This window comes from Salmo salar, chromosome 10 (assembly GCF_965601325.2).
Source record: "Salmo salar chromosome 10, fSalSal1, whole genome shotgun sequence".
Classification (NCBI taxonomy): domain Eukaryota; kingdom Metazoa; phylum Chordata; class Actinopteri; order Salmoniformes; family Salmonidae; genus Salmo; species Salmo salar.
The window spans coordinates 52161110-52166735 of NC_138300.1; the positions used below are offsets into that span (position 1 = coordinate 52161110).

The window sequence follows — 5626 nt, forward strand, 5'->3', positions numbered from 1 at the left end:
AAATGGTTCTTCATATCACTAGACAGTGAGTGGTTTTCTCACTTAACAATGACATTATATTAACTTAAAAAGCTGTATAATATATATATCGGTATGTTTATATATTTAGTTAACCCCAAAATGTAACCCCTTTTAAGGACTCAAACCTCTTCTAGAACCCAATAGGTTTCTGTAGGGCCTGACTACCCATAAAAACTTGTGTCCACTTCAAAAAGCTTCTTGAAGGCCTACATTAACCACACGTGTAAAAATTGCTACTCAACTAGCAATTCACTTCTATGCAACAAGAAGGTTTCACCAAAAAGAAAAGATTCTAACCTTTTAATAGAGGACTTGAACCCCTGTAATAGAGAACAAAGACAAAGGCCTGAAACCTTTTCATAGAGAACAAAGGAAGTCTGTAGTAGAACAAAGGAATCGACCCCTTGTACATCACAGATACATATCACTCATTGCACGCACTAATTTTAACCTGATTTGGTTCTTTTAAAATAGACTCACCCGGGCACTTATGCCATCAATCAGGAGATTAAGAGTTGACTCCCCAAAGTGGGTTGCGCTCAGCCTTCTCTCTTTCTTCTGGATCAACACACAGTTGATACGTTTTTCTTGTTGTTGTTGAGATCAATTCATCCGGATCACGGCACCAAATGTTAGCAGTTGATGTTATTCTTTAATAATACAGACCCCAAAGCAAATCAGGGGGAGGAAAATAGGTTTATTCAAATAGGACAAATCATGTTTGGAAGTAGATGGTCATTCTCCCCTGTCCTCAGTGATGCTCTCCTGTGATTCTCTCCAGTGATGCTCTCCTGTGATTCTCTACAGTGGTGCTCTCCTGTGATTCTCTCCAGTGATGCTCTCCTGTGATTCTCTCCAGTGATGCTCTCCTGTGATTCTCTCCAGTGATGCTCTCCTGTGATTCTCTCCAGTGGTGCTCTCCTGTGATTCTCTCCAGTGGTGCTCTCCTGTGAAGCTCTCCTGTGATTCTCTCCAGTGAATAAAGGGACAGGATGTAGTTTATAACCCAGCCCTAGCCTGTGGTTGACCAATTAGAATAACTTGCAATAAAACTGGGCCAATGGCCAAACAACAAGTATCCTATTTCAGACTCAATATAGAGACAGATTCCTCCCATGTCTCTGCATAAATCCCCCATTACAGCAAAAACACTATTTCCCTTGATCATTAGTACTGTATTGTCCTCTGTCTCTGCATTGTGTATTTATCTCCAAAATATTGTTGTACTAATGACGGGAATTGTGACTGTGATTGTTTTGTAAACATTGCATCTTTGATTAATGCTCTCTTTTCTGTTTAACCCTCTTTTCTTTCAGCACAACATCTGAGACAGACAACTGTCATGTTCATTAGTGGAACAGTTCCCTTGCCTCGAGGATTCAGATTGGTAAAAACTGTAAGTTAGATTTTTCATTTTGAAACTCACTGTATTATCTATCATGTATGAGCTCTGCTATTTCCACCGAAATGGTGCCCTTGAAGGTGTATTAGCTTTTGATTGGTTTGACCAAATCCTAGCCATATTGAACACAAAGGGGTCTTTAAAAAAAAATAACACAGACTTTTATGTTCAAGGATGCTTGGTACACCCTTACATGATGCCACTTCTACTGGTTTCCTTGAGGAATGCCTCAGGAACCTGAGAAAGCGGCGTTGGAGACCAGGACGGCTCAACTCTACAGCTGCAGCCGCTGAACAACAGACAAAGCAGGAATCCTGTCTTGCCAATGATATTAGGCCACATTTTAGTTTGATGGTTTCCTAGATGGTCTACTGTATTTCACACATGAGCTGCAACTTTGTTGATATACACAGCTCACTATATTTAGGGAAAGAGGGATTTCCCAGGTGAAATGTTACTTGATATGACATACTTTTTTACAGTGGCGCCCCGTCATTCAGGGCAGGTGGAGCAGAGCCCCACCTTTTTGAGTCCCACATTTTTATCTGAAAAACATAACATACATATTAGTTTTGCATGTTATTTTGGCATTAATATGTGTCACATTTCAGTTCACAAACAATGTAAATCATTTAATTAATAAAGCTGCATACAAACATGGTCTCTTTTTTGTTTTCTTGAGTAAGGCAGCTCCAAAATGCAGGTGTTTCAGCCTAGATCAGTGCTTTCTGTGGTGGTGGGGCAGCAGGCGGAAAATACGGAGCGTAGGGGTTGGCAATATTCTCTAGTTGCACCTTGATTGGCTCAGTGTTCTGTCACTCATGGGGACACTAAGTCACTGTAAAATCTAAGGGTAGCGCTGGAAAATTCAAGCCCCTTGGATGCTGCCATAGAGTTACATTAGAAGTGCCCGTCCAAGAAGGTTCAGGGTCATTGGCTACAGGTACAATGATGTCAAATAACATTATATGTACAGTACCTTTGATTGGACTGATCATGTCAACATCATACTTTCAAAATCTTGGCTAGCAGTCATCATCATGAATCAAGTCGACAACCTACTGGCAAATCCTTTTCAATCCTTGTCATATGAAGAGAAATTATAGATAAAATGTATCGGTGCTCATCGGCCTTTGGACATAAACATTACACAACAAGTTGGAAATCGCTAATTCAACAATGACTGGTTTGGAAAGAATCAGTGGCTAACTGCAAGCATTGCAAAGCAATCACTAGCCCGCTATTCAGTGGAGTGAGAGCATGGTCCCAATTCTGGGTTTAAGGGTCTCTTTTCCAAGCTTAAAATTATAAACATTCAGCATTGGCCATGCTGTCAATTCAGCATGATTTCTGCCACGTTCAAAACTACTGTTAACTCGGAACTGGGAAATCTATCTTCAATGAGTTCAAGACAACTGGGAATCTCGGGGAAAAACGAGCTCAGACTGGGAAATATGTTTTGAACAGTCATCCATCTCGGAATTGTAAGTCTGGAACTTGGGCCTCTTTCTAGAGCTATGACCTGAAGATCACTGACGTCATCATGATTCACCCTTGTTTTTTTTTCGAGTTCCCAGTTGTCTTGAATGCACCATAAATCCAGAGAATGCCAGACTTTGATGACAAAGTTTGATGAAAAATTTGCCCACAAAGGACTGCAGCACCCCCTTTCTGTTTAAGTGAGCACAGCACAACAAGGTGAGTCCAAAAATGTCTTGTACGCTGCTATATAAAATATGTAATATGCCAGGGAGATACGTATACTGTAGCTAAGAAAGTAATACTAATTGTATATTGTGTAATAAGCTGTTCGTAGCCCATGTACCTCACCGTAATAATTTAGTCTATTTTCCCTGTCTTAATTTCGCCTACTGTTCTGACTTGGTGGTGCACATGTAGCCTATAACTTGTTTTAGAGAAATGTAGTCATCGAATATTGTAAGAGCTTTCATTGTCTGCTTATATGCACCCTTTATTTATCCTACGGTTCTGACTTGGTGTACAGGGAGAACACTGTAAGAACAGCCCATGTTCTGAATTCTGTTGCTGTACTTTTCAAAAGTGCTGAACAAATAGTTATATTGACTACGTCCGTCCTAGCTCGCTCAGTAATGTCTTAATCGAAATTACGGATTGCCTTTTATCCGCTTGTCACACCCTTATGCCATAGTTTGTACATCTCAATTGACAGTAGAAACCACATTTATTTAAGCAAGTCAGCCATATCAGCATTGTTTTTTTAAAAGGTAGTAAATGAGGCTAAATTAACTGTTTCGCTGCCAGACAAGGCTCCGCTGATAGCCAGGTGTAGCAGTGGTAAGGTGTTGGGACTGCTGTTGGGACTCTGCTGTTGGGACAGCTTTATGTAGGCCCTAACAGATTGTGGGCACAGTTTGTCACCATTATAGTGCAATGAATGTATTGTTTAGTGTTGTGTTGTGTTGTAGCTTTGCTGGCATGCATCCTCAACATTTATTTTAGCCTCTGAGTATAGATGTGAAATATTAAGTGTCTTAATGTCTTAAACTGGTAGCATTGCTGCTGTGAGATGCATGACATGAGAAATATTGGGAGGTCCTAAACAGGTCATATTTTGGTTGGATTTGAGTTATAAGGACGTCAGAAATAAGCTGTCTTAATCAGGTTGGATTCTGGTTGCATATGAATGTTTTTTAGACGTTTCCTAGAAGACGTCATATTGAGGATGTGTGTGGACACACCTTCAAATTAGTGGATTCGGCTATTTCAGTGACACCCGTTTCTGACAGGTGTATAAAATTGAGCACACAGCCATGCAATCTCCGTAGACTAACAATGGCAGTAGAATGGCCTTACTGAAGAGCTCAGTAACTTTCAACGTGGCACCGTCATAGGATGCCACCTTTCCAACAAGTCAGTTTGTCAAATTTATGCCCTGCTAGAGCTGCCCTGATCAACTGTAATTGCTGTTATTGGGAAGTGGAAACATCTAGGAGCAACAACGGCTCAGCCACGAAGTGGTAGGCCACACAAGCTCACAGAATGTGACCGCCGAGTGCTAAAGCGCGTAGCGTATAAAAATCGTCTGTCCTCGGTTGCAACACTCACTACCGAGTTCCAAACTGGAGCAGTGGAAACGTTCTCTGGAGTGATGAATCACGCTTCACCATCTGGGTGAAGGACAAATCTGGCTTTTGCGGATGCCAGGAAAATGTTACCTGCCCCAATTCATAGTGCCAACTGTAAAGTTTGGTGGAGGAGGAATAATGGTCTGGGGCTGTTTTTCATGGTTCGGGCTAGGCCCTTTAGTTCCAGTGAAGGGAAATGTTAACAGGCCTAATCGCCCAACATCAATGTCCAACCTCACTAATGTTCTTGGGCTGAATGGAAGCAATCTTGTATGGCTCAGTTGGTAGAGCATGGCGCTTGCAACGCCTGGGTTGTGGGTTTGATTCCCATGGGACACCAGTACGAAAATGTATGCACTCACTACTGTAAGTTGCTCTGGATAAGAGCGTCTGCTAGAATGTAAAAGTCCCCGCAGCAATGTTCCAACATCTAGTGGAAAGCCTTCCCAGAAGAGTTGAAGCTGTTATAGCAGCAAAGTGGGGACCAATGCCATGTTAATGCCCATGATTTTGGAATAAGCTGTTCGACAAGCAAGTGTCCACATCATTTTCAAAATCAACCAAAATCTGACCGTCGTCTGGAAAAGACATCATTATGACGAACTGTGCCCGTTGGGAACACAAAGCTTTTATTATAGGACCAGCATGGTGCTGCTGTCTGTAGCTGCTGTCTATGTGTATTGCACTTTTTCTATGAGTTGTAAAAGCAAGCAGAGCAGGAACTGGCTACTCTTTATTTGATTTATGTGGCTGGCGAGGTAACTGCTGTTTAACTTCACAGAATAAAAAAATATACATTCCCAGTGCTGAGCTAGTAGTGTAACTGACACATAACATGACATGTTTCATCCCCTGTCAACTGAAGTTCTGTATGAAGAGAATGAACTAGCTAGTAGCTACCACAGTTCAACACAGCCTCTAGCTATCTGTCAGGTAGCAGCATCTAACAGCTGTTGTGTGTATGGAAATGTTTTGTAGCCTTTTTGTCCCGTTTCAACAGAAGTAAATTAACTTGGCTAGTTTTCGCCAGTTGATGTACCATTACAGCTAGCCAAATGTTGGGTTATGTTAGCTAGCTCACTAACTTTAGCTAATA

General features: G+C 41.4%; 1 long non-coding RNA gene across 1 annotated transcript; it reads right to left on the minus strand.

The window, feature by feature from the left end:
• Window positions 1-698: 698 nt before the first annotated feature.
• On the minus strand, window positions 699-2413 carry LOC123724422 (uncharacterized). The gene is made up of 2 exons (XR_006756963.2): window positions 1896-2413; window positions 699-991 (listed from the first exon to the last, which is right to left on the minus strand). It is a non-coding gene; the product is annotated as an uncharacterized LOC123724422 (long non-coding RNA).
• Window positions 2414-5626: the final 3213 nt, after the last annotated feature.